Raw genomic sequence first — 19,351 nt, 5'->3', positions numbered from 1 at the left:
TGGTCTTAAATTAGAGCAAAAGAAATTTAGATTATGTATTAGGAAAAGATTTTCAACCATAAATCATGGAAAAGGACTGTCTAGGGAGACTGTGGAGTTATCATTACTGCAAGTTTTTGAGAATAGCCTGGGCAGACAACTTTCAAGCCTGAATAAGGTGGAGGTGATCCTGTCCTGGGAAAGAATGATAAACTCTTGAAGTTCTTTTGAGATCTATTTTCTTTGATGCTGGAACATCTAATACGTCACACGAACTTAAGTACAATTTAATTGAAAAAAAAACAAACCAGTGGCCAAACAGTGTGAAGAATGAAGGACATACTGGTTTACTGACCAACAGATTATACTGGGACTGATTTACTACTATGCTGTGAAATGAAGGACATATTAATAGCTTTAGCTTATCCAGCTGGGGAACACACTGAATGATTCAGAAATGACCAAAGTGCCTTCTCTTCTTCTCTTCTTTTACCTTTAAAGCTATTTTTAACTCTTGCCTGTATTGATTGGATTGTGATGGCTAATGAAAGAAAATGCTCTCTCCACTCTCCTTTGTTCTCAGTCCTTAAGTATCAGCAGTCTGTATAGCTTATATACAAGGGCTTCCACCACTTTGTTTATCCGAGTAATTTTTGAATGGTATGCAACTACTACTCGAACTGCCCAACATGTCTTCTTATGTATATGAGCAATCTAGCATGGAGCTAGGATCTGATCTATGAGTACTGATGCTACTTAAGCAAATTAAGATTGGGAATTTCTGGTTTCAGTCACAAACCAGACCTGAGAATGTTTAAAAAATTCTATTCACATTTTTGAGATAAGCTTTTTTGGAAGGGGATGGTCATTAGCCTCATGAAAATTTACTCTGAAAGAGCTCTTTGTGGGTTTTGTCAGCTTATAACAACATTGTGTGGTATACCAGATCTGTCTAGTGAAGTGAAGTCTAAGATATATCTGTGGTCAGCAATTAAAGCTGCCCTTCACAAGGTATTCCAGGAGAGGGTCTCACTGTGGTAATACTTAACACTGCATATTTCACTATGTCGTTATAAAGATAACTGAAATACCTTTACCATAATTGTCCTGGTTTCAGCTGGGACAGAGTTAATTTTCTTCCCAGTAGCTGGTATAGCGCTGTGTTTTGGATTTAGCATGATAATAATAATAATGTGATAACACACTGATGTTTTAGTTGTTGCTAAGTAGTGTTTATACTAAGTCAAGGACTTTTCAGCTTCCCATACTCTGCTGGCGAGGAGGTGCACAAGAGCTGGGAGGGAGCATAGCCAGGACAGCTGACCCAAACTGGCCAAAGGGATATTCCATACAATATGGCATCATGCTCAGCATATAAAGCTGGGGGAAGAAGAAGGAAGGGGGGGGATGTTCAGAGTGATGGTGTTTGTCTTCCAAGAAACCATCATGCGTGATGGAGCCCTGCTTTGCTGGAAATGGCTGGATACCTGCCTGCTGTTAGGAAGTAGTGAATTAATTCCTTGCTTTGCTTTGCTTGTGTAAGTGGCTTTTGCTTTATCTATTAAACTGTCTTTATCTCAACCCACAGGTTTTCTCACTTTTACTCTTCCAATTCTCTCCCCCATCCCAATGGGGGGGAGTGAGTGAGAGGCCGTGTGGTGCTTAGTTGCTGGCTGGGGTTAGACCACAACAATAATTTAGCTCAAATATTTTAAAGGTTAATGGTTTATTAAGATAATGAGCATCACAAAAGGTCATATCAGGTAAACTCATAAAAGCAAACATCTTGAATTAGAATTACAGAATCACAGAAACATTGAGGTCGGAAGGAGCCTCTGAAGATCACCTGGTGCAGCCCCCTTGCTCAAAGCAAGGTCAGCGAAAGCAGGTGGCTCAGGACTGTGCTCATTTGGATTTTGATTATCTCTAAGGGTGGAGGCTCCAGAGGCACTCAGGGCAACTATTCCCATACTGTGTGCTCAGCCACACTGTAAAGAAGTTTTCTCTTATGATGTCTAAGTGGAATTTTCTGTATTTCAATTTGTGCCTGTTGGCTCTTGTCCTTTCACTGATTAACACTGAGAAGATTCTGGATCTATCTTCCCTATTCCCCCCATCAGGTACTCATACATATTGATAAGATTCCCCTTGAACTTTCTCTTATCCAGGCTGAACAGTCCCAGCTCTCTCAAACTCTCCTTGCATGTCAGATGCTACAATCCCTTTATCATCTTCATTGGCCTTTGCTAGAGCGGTATGTCCATGCTGCTCTTGTACCTGGGGAGCCCAGCACTAGAAACAGCACTCTATGTGTCTCACCAATGCTGAGTAGAGAAGGATCACCTCTCCTGACCTCCTGGCAATGCTCTGTATAACACAGACCAGGAAGCTGTTGGCCTTCTTTGCTCCAAGGGTGCACTGCTGATTCATTTTGAACTTGTCCACCAGGACTGCCAGGTCCTTTTCAGTAAAGGTCAGCCTCCAGCCTGTACTAGTGCATGGGGTTATTATACCCCAAGTACAGGACTTGTCACTTCCCTTTGTAGGTCTTCATTAGGTTCCTCTCTGCCCATTTCTCCAGGCTGGTGAGGTCCCTCTGAATGGCAGCACAACCATCTGGTGGGCAGGACTGGACAAACCTTGGCAGTCTCTCCACAAAGTCTCAGATCTGAGTCCACAGCAAGCTGCAAACCTCCCTAAGCAGCAGGTCAGGTCAGCAGATGGAAGCCTTTGTCCCCCGTAGAAGGGAGTCTTCCACTGCTACTGCTCACTGCTTCCTTGGGGTGCTGCTGCAGGGCTCAAGCTCAGCCAGGTTGGTTGCTCCAATAAAAGGGAAAGCTATCAATTCTCAGGTGGTAGGGAGTCATATTCCACCTGGAGTACTTCTTGCTGTATTATGTCTTTCCTGCTTACTTCCAGTATATTTTTTCTGTTTCAAGATTTTTTTTTTCCCCACCTTGCTATTTAAACTGAGTCCATTTAAAAAGTTAACACTGGAGAAAAGACGTAAGTGACTAATGATGTTGCACACTGTCATGGTTTAACCCCAGCTGGCAACTAAGCACCACACAGCTGCTTGCTCATTCCCCCCCGGTGGGGTGGGGGAGAGACTTGGAAGGGTAAAAGTGAGAACACTCGTGGGTTGAGATAAAGACAGTTTAATAGGTAAAGCAAAAGCTGCACACGCAAGCAAAGCAAAACAAGGAATTCATTCACTCCTTCCCATGGGCAGGCAGGTGTTCAGCCATCTCCAGGAAAGCAGGGCTCCATCACACGTGTCTTGAGAAGACAAATGTCATCACTCCAAATATTCCCCCTTCCTTCTTCTTCCCCCATTTTTTTACTGCTGAGCATGACGTCATGTAGTATGGGATATCCCTCTGGACAATTTGGGTCAGGTGTTCTGGATGTGTCCCCTCCCAACTTCTTGTTCACCCCCAGCCTACTTGCTGGTTGGGTGGTGTAAGAAGCAGAAAAGGCCTTGACTCTATGTAAGCACTGCTCAGCAATAACAAAAACATCCCTGTATTATCAACACTGTTTTCAGCACAAATCCAAAACATAGCCCCATACTAGCTACTATGAAGAAAATTAACTCTATACCAGACAAAACCAGCACACACACTAATTTTTTTTCAAATAAAAAAAGAAGAAAAAGATTTTTAGTAGTTTGAGATACTTTTGTACCAACTGAAAAATAGCCTTTTATATGAGGTAAATCTACTTTCTCAGTTATTTTGCTGTTATGGCTGATATTCTGGGAGTCCTGCATGGTTCTGCTTGGAAAAAAGTGAACAGAAGGGAGGAAATATATGAGGGCCAAGCGGGGGAAAAGGTTATCCATCCCTATCAAGAATATAGATACTCTGGCTATTTGGCAGAAAAGCAAAGGTCAAGAATCATTTAAGGTAGAATAGAGGGAAATGAAACTAAAAATACATTGTCAGATACTCAAAAAAAAAAAATCATTCAGTTTTGTCACATTGAAGTTCTTTGTGAGTTTAGTTCAAACTCTTTTAAAAAGGTCAGTAAGAACTATATGTCTACAAAACACTCCCTTGGCTTGTTGGAGCTAATCCACACAGATTTTTAGTGTCATTATGATACTCAAAACCACCATGCAGATGCTGCAAATCTACCAAATAGATCTACCAAAAATATGTCTATATTGGGAAAAGTGGACTGAAAACTGACTGAACAGCTGGGCCCAGAGGGTGTTGATCAATGGCACAAAGTCTAGTTGGAGGCCAATAACTAGCAGTGTACTCCAGGGGTCAACACTGGATCCAACACTGTTCAACATCTTCATTAATTATCTGGATGATGGGGCAGAGTGTAGCCTCAGCAAGTTTACTGATGACACAAAAGTGTGAGGAGTGGCTGATACACCAGAGGGTCATGCTGCCATCCATAGGGACTTCAACAGGGTGGAGGAATGTGCTGACAAGAACCTCAGGAAGTTCAACAAGAATTGTGAAGTCCTGCACCTGGGGAGGAACAACCCCAGGCACCAGTATATACTGGGGCAGACCCAGCAGCTTTGCAGAAATCCTGAGGGAAAACAGCTTGGCAGAAAAGGACTGGGGAACCTGGTGAACACCAAGTTGTACATGGGCTAGCAATGTGCCCTTGCTACAAAGAAGGCGAATGGTATCCTGGTCTGCATGAAGAGGAGTGTTGCCAGCAGGTCGAGAGAGGTGATCCTTTCACTCTACACAGAGCTGGTGAGGCTACATCTGGAGTACTGTGTCCAGTTCTGCGCTCCCCAGTACAGGAGAGATGTGGAGCTACTGGAGAGAGTCCAGTGAAGGGCCACAAATAAGATGAAGAGACTGGAGCATCTTTCCTATGAGGAAAGGCTGAGAGAGCTGGGACTGTTTAACCTGGAGAATGAAAGGCTCATGGGGGATCTTGTTAATGTATATAAAAGTCTGAAGGAAGGGTGCAAAGAGGACAGAGCCAGGCTCTTTTCAGTGGTGTCAAGTGACAGTACCAGAGGCAATGGACACAAACTGAAACACGGGAGGTGCCGTCTGAACAGCAGGAAACACCTTTTTCACTATGAGGGTGACTGAGCACTGGCACACATTGCCCAGGGAGGTTGTGGAGTCTCCATCCTTAGAGATATTCAAAAACTGGACATGGTTCAGTGCAACTGTCTCTAGGTGGCCCTTGCTTGAGCAGGGGGGGCCCTTCCAACCTCCACCATTCTGTGATACTGTGATTCTGCAATTCTATGATAAAGAAAAGTTTCCCTGGTACCAGCTGCAAGCATATGCTTTGTCCTGATGCTGTATTAAGCTATAGTCCACTCCCATTATGTTTTCTTGTAGTTTCCAGTATGAATTTTGTAAAGGAATCTCGGTCATGAACAGTGTGATCAGGTGAACTAAATGACTGGATGTCAAGGTCCATTTGGATCTCAAATTTATAGGACAATGTACTCTGTAGATTCAACTTTATTTCATGAGCTCATTAGGTAAAGAAACAAATCAAACAAGGGTTCAATCCCTTTTTTACAGACTCATCTAACACATGAACTGTGTAATTAATTACTTCATTAGTTCACAAATTCACTACACATTCTTGAATAACTCACAAGTTTTCCAGTAACTCACAAATTCTCTGACTTACAAATTCTCTAACTCATGTGCCTATGAGCAAAATACTTACCTAGCCAATTGTGAGAGTGCTCATCCTTCCTCCTTCGCCAAGTTGTGTATCACACCAGAAAGCATGAAAGCCTCGCCAGGCCAGCTGCTGTGGGATCTGCATGAAAATCTTTTTGGCTAACCTGATGTATTTATACCTTCCAGCCTTGAAAATTTGGTCTACACCATTTCCATAACTTATTCTGGATAGAATCTGGCAGATTCTGAAGAAACTGCCAAGCAGTTAGCATGCAAAAATCTAGGAGATGATGGAGACAATAAGCTGCAGGTGATAATGGCTGTAGAACAACCCTTATGTCTTCCAGTCCACTTTGTCCTGTGTGGGTGTAGCTCTCACTTTGACCTAATGGTGCTTCTCTCAGCATATATCAGGCCTTAGCATGAGCTGTCTGTTAGGCCAAATCCTGAACAGGAATTGAGTGATGTGTGAGTCAGCACAGGCAGGATGCAGGAGCAACCACAAAACCACGGATTAAATGCAAAGGGTAAATTTATTTTCATTACCTCGCCAACCAGGGGATCCCCGAAGCAGCACCCGGGCAGAGGCACACAAGCGGGGACACAGGCACCGCAGAGCTCGGTCCATGCTAGAGGATCACCGAACCTGCTGCTTTCGCCTGTTTATCAGGGATTTGCGCAGTAATAGTTTACCACTGTGCTTTGATCTTTCCTGTAGCAGGGCAAGAATCTCAAGCATGTTCAACAGGGTGCCTCTAAGTCTATCACAGGCCTATGTTATCTAAACACAGATGGTCTACTTGTCAAACACACATGGATAAACAACAATTAGAATGATATATGTGTTTTTCTACACCCCAGCTGCAAGTCACTTGAGTGCGTTTACAATCCTTGTCAATCTTCTGTTATTATCCCACAAGTGAACAGTCACACTGGAGGACCAGGATCACGAAGAAAGTCATGAAGAACCATCACCTGGTAGTAGCCCAAAATTCTTACGTTCCTCAATTCAGTGTTTAGGCTTTACCTGTGCCTATCACAATGGTATGAATATTCCAGCCCAAAGGCATCACTATATTAGGAAAAAAATAGACATTGCTGCTAATGTCAAGCTTACTGAGAGCTCTTTCTCAGAGGCAATATTTGAGGATTTCCTCCAAAACATGGCACATGTTTCACAGGATTTTAGTCTGCCATTTTTCTATCTGTCTTTTCATTATCACTTTTTTTGTCTGTTTTCTGTAAAGCATTTCATATAAAAGTTGCCACTGGAAACAAAACCAAAGCTGCATAGAACCAGTAAGGATAAAGTCCTTTGTAGTAAACTGCACAGAAGACTGAAATAAACTTTAAAGGAAAAAACAAATCTTTTTTCATGTCATGCAGCTCTTCAAGCTACTCAGCAGGAACCAGATATTTTGTAGAAAATAGTGTGAATGCATGAAGCCAACACAGAGAACATTAGGTTCAAGAAGAAACAAAGCTACTTTGAAATTCTATTTCACAAGCACATGCATTTTGACAAGGTTAGGTCTACCTTCCTACAAAAACTGGGGAGCCACAGGAGCCCACAACAGTATGAGGCATTCCATTTTTGGGGCTGGTCTTTCAGCTATGGTGGACTCTGAAGGAAATGGAACAATCCCTCAAACTTCCAAAGTACCATTGAAAAATGATCATGTGTCATAGAATCATAGAATCATTGAGATTGGAAAAGTCCTCTGAGATCATCGAGTCCAACCAACAATCCAATACCACCACCCACTAAACCAGGTCCCTAAGCGCCTCATCTACACGTCTTTTAAATACGTCCAGGGATGGGGACTCCACCACTTCCCTGGGCAGCCTGTTCCAAAGTTTAACCACTCTTTCAGTAAAGAAATTTTTCCTCGTGTCCAATCTAAACCTCCCCTGGCACAACTTGAGGCCATTTCCTCTTGTCCTATCGCTTGTTACTTGGGAGAAGAGACCGACACCCACCTCGCTACAACCTCCTTTCAGGTGGTTGTAGAGAGCGATGAGGTCTCCCCTCAGCCTCCTTTTCTCCAGATGTGTCAAGCAGCTATCATCAAATACTCCAGAGCTAGGTACTGTTCTATATTGAAAAGTCTGACTTGGCTGGCTATTGGCTCTGCTGCACCTCTAGAGTGAGCAGATGACAGTTGCCAATACATAATATATTTCTTCTTATGTCTTATTTATTTACATGCATTAAATGAAGATGCAACCTGGAATGAGGTTTCAGTGGCCTACCTTAAAGAGTTTCTAAGACAATGACACTACAAGGGGAAAGCTGGGGACAGATAAGGATAATAAATAAGATGTTTGATGTTTTCTTTTATACACATAGTCATCAACGATATTGCTATCAAGTGTAGTTAGACCATTGGATCAATCTAGCTTGCACACTTTAAAAAAAATCTCCAAAACACATACCTCTAAATAAAAAACGTACCTTTATTACCCTGATACAGGTAACATACCAAAGTTTCAGATGTAATCATGTAATGGGTCTAGAATATGTACTTTGCCAGAATTTCAAGTAAGGAATTTGAAATCTCTCTACAAATAAGAGAGAGATTTTGAACATCAAATAGAGTTCAGGTTCTGGAATTTCAGCATTTAAAAAAGCTCACTTAACCTTTGTTGATATGATTTTACCAAATGCTGGAACAGCTTTCATTACCATTGCAATGCAGGCAATGAAGCTTTAAAGGAAATGCCAAACATTAAGAACATGTCTGGTAGGTTCTGTATTTTTCGTAGCTCATTTTCCATCGGTGTTTAAAAACTTACTCATGTACAAATTCATTGTGCTAAAGAAGAGGCAGACAGTGGGTCAGCTTAGACTATCGATGTAAATTATTTCCCTTTCTTCTTTTCTTTAGTATGAAAACAGTAACCTTCCGCAAGTGATGCCTTTGAAAAAATACAATTATTTTTTTTCTCCGTAGCAGGACTGTGAAGTGCAACTTCATTTGACATATCAAAAGTTGGAGTTCCTATTCTTTTCAAAATAAAAAAAATGCTCATAAAAGGAGAGAATTTTTTTTTAAGATGATTAGAATATTACATGTGGGAACCTTAATGTGTCATTTACAACATCTAAGTTGATCTGTCCAAATTTTAGGCATCATGATACGCATCGGACAAGCTAGCAGTTTAGGCACCTTTTCTAGTCACTGGGGAGAGACAGGTTCCCAACTCTAAACTCTGAAGGCAGTTCACCTGATCTAGTTTAGGCATTTAGCTTAGGATAAATTAGTTTTTCTTCTGGAAGGGTCAATCTCTTTTCCTTTATAGTAGACCAGATTAGGACAAGCTAAGTTTTTTGGTAGTTAAAGTTAAGTAAATAAATTCCATCCTAAGGGCTTATTCAGAACAAGTACATGCTGCCTAACTCCCAGTTAGCCAACTCTGATATGCCTTCAGTCTAGGAGTGCTTCCAGGTGTCTACTTTCAGGTACTACCTAACTTGTGGATCTGCCTAAAACCAGTCACCACTGTTTTGCCCCTTGCTGTGTTCTCCAAGGATCCTGTTTATATATATAAATAATTTGACAAAAAGTTTACTAAGTACCAGGATTCAATAGACCTACCTCTGCAAAAAGTTACTTTCTTGCCAAAACAGAGAGGCCCTTTGAACTTACTTTTTTCCCTCTTCAGTTCCTTGGGTTTTGGACCTGTGGCTTCAGAGTGGTTCAGTTTTAGCAAAGAGAATGGCAAACGGCTCGTTTCCAAAGTATTCTGTAACCTGGTGATGATGGTACACTCTCCTGGAAAGCAGGCAATGAAAGTTCAAATCTCCTCAAGCTACTCAGAGGGTTTTTTTTAAAACAAACAAACAAACAAACAAACAAACAAACAAAAAACCCCCCAAAAAAACAAAAAAACACAAAACCCAACAGAAAACCAAAATACAGTGGCTTGTATTAACTTTAGTATCACAATCCAGGCATCTCATTAGAGATCTCCATCTCAGAGGTGATCTGAAAACACGTGTAACAGCTATTGTCTGCTAGACCCTGCATCAGCAGGGCTGCTGCCAGCAGCAGGAATTGCTGCAGACACTGCTTGGGGAAATAAAGGGCAAACAGGAGAACCAGCTTTGGAATTTGGATGGCTGATGCGGGTGACTGACTCGGCCTAAGGACATAATGCCAGAGGCTTTTTTAGCTGATGAATTTGAATGCAGGGAGGCAAGTCTTACTCTCCATTCTAAGCTCCTCTTTTTCTCTCACAGTCCATGTCATTTCTGGATAATTTAAGCAGCTTCCCACTCAGATCCCCTATCAGCTAATGAAAAGTTTTCCCTCTACCATCTGCACTGTACAGGAAGATGGAAATCTGATGGAAAATCCCCCTGAATGTCAAGCTGTGAACAGAGTCTGCATTGCAATGCTTATCTGAGCGATGCACGACATTTCTGAGGGTACAGACCTTCAGGGCTGTTGTATTCTTTCACTTGCATGCACAAATATCTCATATGCAAAGATTTGTCTCTTCCCTTCCTCTCCCCTCACCTCCACTATGCATTTTAATGTCAATATCACCCGCATATGCTGGTGACATAATTTTTTGTTTCTCATTAGTGGCAGTGCCACCGTAAATGGGTTTCTGTCACCAGCACTCACAGCTGCTTGTCCTGGAAACATCTGTGGGCAGGTAAGGGCAAGTGTAAAGCTGCTCAAGGGCAGACAGGAGATGGGCTATGGAGTTCCAGTGCTGGGTAAGATTTCTGCACAGTACATTCAGCCTTAGATCACCATTGGGCTTGCTGCAGTACAAACAATAAATAGATAATCAAAGAAAAAAAAAATATAAATGAAATGGATCTACATGACTTTGGTGTGAAATACAATGAAGAGTCTGTACAACTAATTAAATTACTATGGTAATATCTCATCACTCTTAATAATATCTCTGTATTAACATTACCTTTCTTTTTTGTGAGTGTCTGTAATTCAGACTCAGTCATGTTCTCTAAACATAAGGAAAAATGTTCATATGAATTATTTTTGCCTGAAAAGCAGTTATTGTACGTAAGCAATCATCTAAAAAAAATCACAAGGAAGTTAGTGTATGGATTTAGTGTGTCTATATGGCAGCACAATAACATGATAGATTGTAATGGTTCTACGGTAAATAATACAGCTTAAAATTAGACTTTAAAAACAATGTAGCTGTCTCAGTTCACTGAGTGTTTAAAATTATCTCATCTCTCATTTACTTCCATCAAATGTGTTTTTCTTCTTTTGAATTCAGCATTCAGAGGCAGGGAAATCCAGAATTATTTCACAGTAAAATAACATTAGGAGTCTTCATTAAAGTGACATATCAATCTATTTACATCCTGTTCATCAGTATGACTCCTGAACCCTTAATTGTAATTACATAAATTCACCAAGAAGTCTAGCCTAAGGTTTGCTTTTGATGTTTTCCTTACTAATAGAAAGCAGTCTTAAAGCACTAGGTGTTGCATTTCACCCACAAGGATGAAATTATTGTGGTTTCACAGTTGATACCAGCGGTAAAGAAGACTGCTTGGCTGTGTTTAAATTTTGGGGTGCTCCATCTTCAGTACCCTTACATACTTTGTATGACCAAACACCTGCCGTTATTACTGACTTCCCTCCTGAATATACTATTTAAAAATGGTTCCCTTGTCAATGAGAATAACTGGTATTTCAAAAAAGGGGATCACTTCATGAATAGTAGCATGTTAAACTGTGAAAATGTGGAAAAATTGTACAGGAATTTTCTATCCAAAAAAGAAATATTCTGAAAATCCAACTTATCCCTGTTTAGCACCATATTGTGATTCCAATGAGACCAGCTCTATCTATTGGACAGACTTAAGCTACTTATGGACACCCCAAGAGAAAAACAGTATGGGAAGTCACACCAGACATAGAAAGTTTTGAAAATGATCCATAAATAATTGTGGCCCATTGACCTACTTCACTCCCAACGGTGAGGGGTTATTTCTACATCTGCTCATACAGCTGATGGGGCTGGTCCTTCTTATGTTGATGCTCAGCTGTACATGTTGATATGTCCTGTAACACTGCAACATGGTACTTCTCGGGGTACCCAGCCCCCTGAGCTGGAAGACAGGGATGGGGAGCAGAATGAAGCCCCTATAATCCAAGGGGAAATAGTTAGTGACCTGCTACACCACTTAGACATATACAAGTCTATGGGGCCGGATGGGATCCACCCAAGGGTACTGAGGGAGCTGGTAGAAGTGCTCACCAAGCCACTTTCAATCATTTATCAGCAGTCCTGGCTAACCAGGGAGGTCCCAGTCGACTGGAGGTTAGCAAATGTGATGCACATCTACAAGAAGGTCCAGAAGGAGGATCCAGGGAACTACAGGCCTGTCAGTCTGACCTTGGTGCCAGGGAAAGTTATAGGTGGAGCAGATCATCTTGGGTGCCATCACACTTGAGTACCAGGGCAACCAGGTGATCAGGCCCAGTCAGCATGGGTTCATGAAAGGCAGGTCCTGCTTGACTAACCTGATCTTCTTCTATGACAAGGTGACCCGCCTAGTGGATGAGGGAAAGGCTGTGGATGTGGTCTACCTAGGCTTTAGTAAAGCCTGTGACACCATTTGCCACAGCATTCCCCTGGAGAAACTGGCTGCTCATGGTCTGGATGGGCGTACTCTTCACTGGGTAAAAGACTGGCTGCATGGCCGGGCCCAAACAGTTGTGGTGAAGGGAGTTCAATCCAGTGGTGGCTGGTCACAAGTGGTGTTCCCCAGGGCTTAGTATTGGGGCCAGTTGTGTTTAGCGTCTTTATCAATGATCTGGATGAGGGAAATGAGTGCACCCTCAGTAAGTTTGCAGACAACACCAAGTTGGGCGGGAGTGTTGATCTGCTCGAGGGTAGGAAGGCTCTGCAGAGGGACCTGGACAGGCTGGATCAATGGGCTGAGGCCAACTGTATGAGGTTCAACAAGGCCAAGTGCCAGGTCCTGCACTTCGGCCACAACCATCCCATGCAACGCTACAGGCTTGGGGAAGAGTGGCTGGAAAGCTGCCTGTTGGAAAAGGACCTGGGGGTGCTGGTTGACAGCCGACTGAACATGAGCCGGCAGTGTGCCCAGGTGGCCAAGAAGGCCAATGGCATCCTGGCCTGTATCAGAACTAGTGTGGCCAGCAGGAGTAGGGAAGTGATCGTGCCCCTGTACTCGGCACTGGTGAGGCCGCACAGGCTCGAATCCTGTGTTCGGTTTTGGGCCCCTCACTGCAAGAAGGACGTTGAGGTGCTGGAGTGTGTCCAGAGAAGGGCAACGAAGCTGGTGCAGGGTCTAGAGAACAAGTCCTATGAGGAGCGGCTGAGGGAACTGGGGTTGTTTAGCCTGGAGAAAAGGAGGCTCAGGGGAGACCTTGTTGCTCTCTACAACTACCTGAAAGGAGGTTGGAGCAAGGTGGGTGTGGGTCTCTTTTCCCAAGCTTGGCAGTTAGGTTTACAGTTGGACTCAATGAACTTCAGAGTCTTTTCCAATCTAAATGAATCTATAATTCTATGAGAACTCAGGAAAGAGCTTTTTTTCTGTCAGGACACCCTTCCAGATTGAGGATACTGTCTGTATTCCAGGCAGCAGAAGTGGAACGCTTACTGAAGATGGGTTATTACTTATTAAATAATACTCCTCCCACAAAACATTTAGTGATCTAGAGAAGCACTGATGTTCCTATAAGATGTAGAAAAGCAAAGCTTTAGAGTGCCTGCTGGAACTGGGAGCCCTAGAGTATGCTGTCCTGTGGAAAGTCATAGAATCATAGAATCATAGAATCATAGAATCATTGAGGTTGGAAAAGACCTCTAAGATCATCGAGTCCAACCGTCAACCCAACACCACCATGCCCACTAAACCATGTCCCTAAGCGCCTCATCTACACGTCTTTTAAAAACCTCCAGGGATGGGGACTCCACCACTTCCCTGGGCAGCCTGTTCCAATGTTTAACCACTCTTTCAGTAAAGACATTTTTCCTTACATCCAATCTAAACCTCCCCTGGCGCAACTTGAGGCCATTTCCTCTCGTCCTATCGCTTGTTACTTGGGAGAAAAGACCAACACCCACCTCGCTACAACCTCCTTTCAGGTAGTTGTAGAGAGCGATGAGGTCTCCCCTCAGCCTCCTTTTCTCCAGGCTGAACAGTCCCAGTTCCCTCAGCCGCTCCTCATAAGACTTGTTCTCCAGACCCCTCACCAGCCTCGTTGCCCTTCTCTGGACACGCTCCAGCACCTCAACGTCCTTCTTGTAGTGAGGGGCCCAAAACTGAACACAGAATTCGAGCCTGTGCGGCCTCACCAGTGCTGTATACAGGGGCACGATCACTTCCCTACTCCTGCTGGCCACACTAGTTCTGATACAAACCAGCATGCTGTTGAGCTTCTTGGCTGCCTGGGCACACTGCCGGCTCATGTTCAGCCGGCTGTCGACCAACACCCCCAGGTCCTTCTCTGCTGGGCAGCTTTCCAGCCACTCTTCCCCAAGCCTGTAGCGCTGCATGGGGTTGTTGTGGCCCAAGTGCAGGACCCGGCACTTGGCCTTGTTGAACCTCATACAGTTGGCCTGGGCCCATCCATCCAGCCTGTCCAGGTCCCTCTGCAGAGCCTTCCTACCCTCGAGCAGATCAACACTCCCACCCAACTTGGTGTCGTCTGCAAACTTACTGAGGGTGCACTCAATCCCCTCATCCAGATCATCAATAAAGATATTAAACAAGACCGGCCCCAGTACTGAGCCCTGGGGAACACTGCTCGTGACCGGCCGCCAACTGGATGTAACTCCATTCACCACAACTCTCTGGGCCCGGCCATCCAGCCAGTTTTTGACCCAGCGCAGAGTCCACCTGTCTAAGCCGTGAGCTGCCAGCTTCTCTAGGAGAATGCTGTGGGAGACAGTGTCAAAGGCCTTGCTGAAGTCCAGGTAGACCACATCCACAGCCTTTCCCTCATCCACTAGGCGGGTCACCTGCTCATAGAAGGAGATCAGGTTGGTCAAGCAGGACCTGCCTCTCATGAATCCATGCTGGCTAGGCCGGATCCCCTGGTTGTCCCGCTCATGCCTTGTGAGCGCCCTCAAGATGAGCCGCTCCATAATCTTCCCCGGCACCGAGGTCAGGCTGACAGGCCTGTAGTTCCCCGGATCCTCCTTCCGGCCCTTCTTGTGGATGGGCGTCACATTGGCAAGTCCTCTCTCAGGTTCCTGTTTTCTCTCAATAAATGAATGCTCTTGATTATCACCTACCTTTTCATATAAAGAAGTTCCTTGTAGCAACCATGTGAGGTTTTAATTGCAAATAAAGGTATTTACAGAGTTCCAACATCATGTATTTTTTTGTTTTGTTTTGTTTTGGTTTGTTTGTTTGGGGTTTTTTTTGCCAGTTGCAAGTCTTGCTAAGTACAGAGCTCTCTGTGAATTATAAGCAATTTTGGAGCTCAGACACAAAAAGAGTATTTACTGTTTTGATTAGACTTTTTTGAAAAAGAATTCTAGTGAAGTTACCTTTTTGTGTTATAGATTTAAAAGACCATAGAATGTAATGTTGGTCAAGGGTAAAATGTGAGGTAATTGTAGAGGTTTTATTTTCTAACATTTTTTCATAGATATTTAAAACTCTTGCTCATTAGAAGTTGTTTATGTTTTAAACCAACCACATTTCCACAAGACTAATTCAAGCAATAAAATCAGCCTCTACTTTTATGGTAAATCAATGTTTGCAATAATAAATAAAAACAAATCACCTGCCATAGTAATGCCTGTTCTTCCAGCAATCCATTCTACCTCTCCATCGTGAATCTTTAGAATTAAACTCTTTCCTATTTGTTAAAGGTTTACTTTCACAAGCAATTAATTTTGCTTTTACAGCCTTCATTTTTAACTTTTGTATTATGAATAGAGAGGTGTACAAGCCTAGCATAGTCACCAGCAAGAAAAACTTTGAGTTGAAAGTACACTAATAGAGTAAAACTGCTATAATAAATTTATTTCATAGTACCAAGAGGTATTTATTATTGGTGTACACACAGGTGCTACTATACACTGGTCTCTGTGACAATTTCTGTTACAAACATAGTTTTTCAAGGTGTTATAGCTCAGCTATAATACTCTGTTCTGGTCTAAAATTTGGCATAAAAATCATAGACTAATTCCAACTTAGAAAAAAATCCATGTTAAAATCTTAGACCGATCTGATCTTAAAAAAAAAAAAAAAAGTGCATGTTGGGGTGTTTGGTTTGAGAGGTTTTTGGTTTTGGTTTCGTTTGGAAGGCAAAATGGTGCAACCAGAAAAATTTCTATGGCAATAAATATTTGTCTTCTTTAAAGCATTAAAAGAAGATAAACATGAACAAATGAAACTTAACATCATTTAGGTTCCTGTTAGAGACAAGGCATTGTAAATGTGGTAGGGTGGTTTGTAATCTGTAAATTAATTCCTCAGCCATAATTTCACAGTCTGTTATCACATGCGCTCATTTATCAAATAGTATACAGAAGGCTAAAGACAAACTTTTGCTACAGCATCTTGCTTTTCTCTTAGCTACATTTGAACAACATTGTCATCCTCATGAGCCAATTTCTGATGCTGTTACATTGCATGTTATGGAACCTTTGTAATGGGATACCGCATAAAGCACAGTACACTCAAAGCAAGTAAGTCAGAAGTCTCCTTAAATATGGTACACTAACCAAGTACTGGGGTGTTATTTGCACTTTTGGGAAAAATACTTAGAATCTTGATTTGTTCTAAATTCCATGCTAGTAAAATCTAAACCTATGATTCTCAAATTCTTTTGTTGTTGTTGCTGCTGTTTTGTTATGTTCCCTTTTTGAAAGATATATGAAGCCTTTCAGACTTATTTCTGTACCTACTCTTTACTTGGTCTTAGATTTAGTTTGCAATTGGATGTGATTTTTTTCTTTTCCTCTGGCCTAGGCCTCTTTGTTAACTAAATCTTTAAATACCTCTATTTATTGACTCCTTCTATGTAGCTTGAATTCCAGCCTAAAAGGTGTTGTAAAAGGAAATGCGAGCTCTAAATCATGCCTCTTCCATCTGCTTGACTACAAAAATATCTTTCTAAAGGGACATTTTACAAACTACTTCCAATGATCATTCAGAATAAAGGCAGGGTTTGGTGGCGGGGCTTCTCTCTGTTTTAAAGCATTTAGTATTTATATCATTTGCATTTAGTACTCACCTAGTATCTACTGCATTTAATAATCACCTAGCATCACTGCAATCAAGGCCTGTTTCTCCGGAAAAAAACCCTGTTCTTTATCCACTGCTTCTTCATTCAGCCTCAGTGAGGTGAGTTAAGCTTGACTACTGTTAGCTTCCTCAGATTAATCAGACATAGTTACCTTGCATCAAAGCACTGTGAGGTTTTTGACCATCTGACCAGGAATAGAAAAAAAATAAATGTCTTGGTATAATTCCATGAAATGTTAATCATTGACAGGCTGACCCAACCCAAGATGTGAAAAATCCCTATAGTACACTGATGTTATATTGGTTTCAGATGCTGTTCATGTCTTTTCAAGAAAACATCCTGTAGGAATGACATTGACGTATAGAGAACGAATGGTACCTCTGTAATATGTAGCCTCTATAGGATGTATAACAATGGTTTTGTTGCTATACAGGCAGAGGTAAATTTTGTAACTCCCCGTTTGTTACTGAGGAAGGGTGAGTGAAATGTGGCCAAGGATGGGCTGAGTTACCAAAGAGCAGAGGGAGAGAGGTTTGAAGAGATGCAGCTCCCAACCCAAAAATGCGTGGGTGAGCCTGACTGGAGCGCGAATGCAGCTGCCCCTGAGGACATGTGGCCTGACCATCCTGAAACTCCCAGCAGAGTCAGCACCACTGGAGCTACTGAAGGACAGAGGGCAGAGGTGACCAGGGGATTTGTCTGGTTGTGTGTGCTAAGCCACCATCAGCTTCAGGAGCCCCAGTCTCTGAGGATCCTTTGTAGTGGCCAGCCAGGTACCCAGGTTTGGCATAAGGGTAATTTTGCATGTGTGTGTCTGTCTGCGTGAGTGTATTTCTTTGAATTCTGCTCTTTTTGAGTCCTACTTCAATCAGCCGTTCTCAATAAAACTAAATTGATTGTGGCTTGTATTAGACTACTTACTTTAGGTGACAGATGTATAGTGGAGATGAAGAACTCTCACATAGGAATAGCTTCATTCTTCCAATTGCAATAATTTCTAGCACTCAGTATGGTGCCACTGCTATATATATTCATATGTGTGCGCATATATGCATATATGAATGGATTTTTATTTATTTATCTATACATATACAAATCATATGTGAACATAAAGGCATCATGCATCTAAGATCTATATATGAACAGCACAAGCCAGGGGTTTAACATTTTCAAATAGTCTCCCTGTGGTAGAATTCAGGACAAATTTTCACGTGCTAAAATATAGCATGTGTACACTGCACTCTGAGCAACCTGATCTAGTTGAAGATGTCCCTGCTGACAACCTAATTTAGTTGAAGATGTAGAAAAAGTCTTTTTGTGGGTCCTACTATCATAAATTTAATGAAATAATTTTCACTCCATTTTGTAAAGATCTGTCTCTTGGCCAAATACATCCCTTATCTAATTATCTTTCCTCTTCTGGGTCATCCTTGAAAAAAATATTTAACATATGTTCTAAAATGAGTAAACTGTTCTGCATAAAGGAAGTGACTATATTGACAGAGGTATTTACATTAGTCAGTTCACAAAGTTTAGTTAAAGGATTGTGAACCCAATTAAAAATAGATAAATAAAACCTCCTGGCCAGATTTTTCAACCACAGCTTTTACTCAGAGGATGGCAATTCCCAAGGGGTGACCTTAATCACATGACAGTGATGTACTGTATCATGTTCAGTTGTTTATTTATCTGTTTCTGAAACTGATGGATCAGATACAGGAGCTTGTTTATCATGTTCAACTCCTTGTCTGTTTGATTCAGTAAAAGTTTTATCAGATTTAACATGCTATGTATTTATCAGGTGATATGTGTGTTTAATGTGCAATGTAATAGATAATGATAGCGCTGTGAGGGCAGGGAATCTGTCAGTGTTTCCATTATAAACCCCATTTGCCAGGGTTTATCACTGAGCCACAGCTCACTGGTTGTCAGCTCAAATGCACTTTTTAAAATAAAATCACATTTATATTGGTTTGACTATTTTGTACTGAGAAAGCTGGTCTTAGGCATGTCTATTGTTTTAGAGGTTTCGCACTTAATACAGAAACAATTATTTCCAAAACCAAGCAGAAGTGTTTTGTTCCACATTTTTATGCACAGAACTCACATTATCATTAATGGGTGTTACGTCTATTTCTCATTTGATAGATCTACATCTCTATATCTTCACTAATGGGCAACACAGCTCTCTTAGCTTAAACATAAATAAACAAAATGCTTTTGAGATATTTCATGCTTCTGGAGTAATCTGAGGCTTGAATAAAAAATAAAATAAATTATGCTGTATTTAAATTAGGTGAACAGGTTCTTTCCAGCAACATTTCTGCTAATGTAATAACAGGATCTTTCTGCTTGGGAGGGGGCTGTCAGGAAATTCTTACAGTGAAAGAGAAGTCCTTGTGTCTGTTAGCCTGCATTCCTGCATGGTGTGTGTGACCGCTTGTGGCTGCTTTCCTCAAATTCCTTAAGAAGTTGCTGTTTCCACGTATTTGAACCCTACTTGAA

The sequence above is a fragment of the Aptenodytes patagonicus genome, chromosome 1 (genome assembly GCF_965638725.1).
Source record: "Aptenodytes patagonicus chromosome 1, bAptPat1.pri.cur, whole genome shotgun sequence".
Classification (NCBI taxonomy): domain Eukaryota; kingdom Metazoa; phylum Chordata; class Aves; order Sphenisciformes; family Spheniscidae; genus Aptenodytes; species Aptenodytes patagonicus.
This window is presented reverse-complemented; position numbering follows the sequence as displayed.